The sequence below is a fragment of the Pygoscelis adeliae genome, unplaced genomic scaffold (genome assembly GCF_000699105.1).
Source record: "Pygoscelis adeliae isolate BGI_AS28 unplaced genomic scaffold, ASM69910v1 Scaffold343, whole genome shotgun sequence".
Classification (NCBI taxonomy): Eukaryota; Metazoa; Chordata; class Aves; order Sphenisciformes; family Spheniscidae; genus Pygoscelis; species Pygoscelis adeliae.
Genome location: NW_008824402.1, coordinates 175609 through 176661, shown reverse-complemented (window position 1 = coordinate 176661; position 1053 = coordinate 175609).

The window sequence follows — 1053 nt, the reverse complement described above, 5'->3', positions numbered from 1 at the left end:
GCCCCCCCCCAGCCGTACCTGCTGTAGCCCAACCAAACTGCGAACGTTTTCGGATGCGATGTTCGGGTTGGGTCCGTTGCGCCTTCTCCGAGCCCCCTCTCGTGGCTGGAGTGTCCCGCTCACGGCACCCTGCGGTGCCTGCCTGGCTCTGCTTTGTGAAGGCGCTGAGGATCAGTCTCTCCTGGCAGGCAGCTGAGCGCGGTTTTCATTCTGAGTGGAGGGGCTTCCCCTCTTCTTAAGGTTATTTTGCGGTAGCAAGCTGCCAAACAGAGGATTTGCCTCAAATTGTTCATTAGAGGAATCGCAGAATGAGCATGCTGCTAAATGATCAGTGACAAATCCCCCAGACCAGATGGCATTTGCTCATTAGCCTTAAAAAAAACCCAGCAGTTTTCAACAGAGTTCCAGGGAAAACCCCAGGAACTGCAGTGCAGCGTGTCTGGTATCCCCAGCATGCAAATTATTAGGAACCACTCTAATGAACAGAGTTAGGGACCACCTTAAGGGCTATTAAATATTCATAGAAATGCCAAATCACAGTTCATTAGCAGTGGAGTTAGGAGTGACTAGTATAGAAATGGTTCGGAGAAGAGCAACAAGGAAAAGGGCTTCACACAACGTTTAGTATGGAGCTCCTGACAGCAGGGCAGTAAGGGTACTAGCTGTTGAGGTGGGTTTAAAAGCAACAGGACAAATTAACGGCAATAAATCAATCAAGACTCATAAATAGAAAGTCGCTGTTCTTGGCTGAGAAAGGCCTTTGGCTGCCTTGGGTTGCTGGAGACTGCAATCCCTCAGCACACACTCCTGGTGCCTGCAAGAGATGGGGTGCGTGCTGGGTCATGTTCAGCGTGACCAGCTATCACCTTCCCATGCTTTATATTGCATTCTTCCCAGCGGGATCAGTTATTCATGATGACGAGCATGCGGGGTCCATGCCGGACCAGGCCTGGAGCTCCTTAACTTTGCACCTATTGCTTCAAGAATTTAATTACTGCTGGCTGCATGCCAGGCTGACGTGAGCCTTAGGTCTTGCACAGAGTGACAGGCACA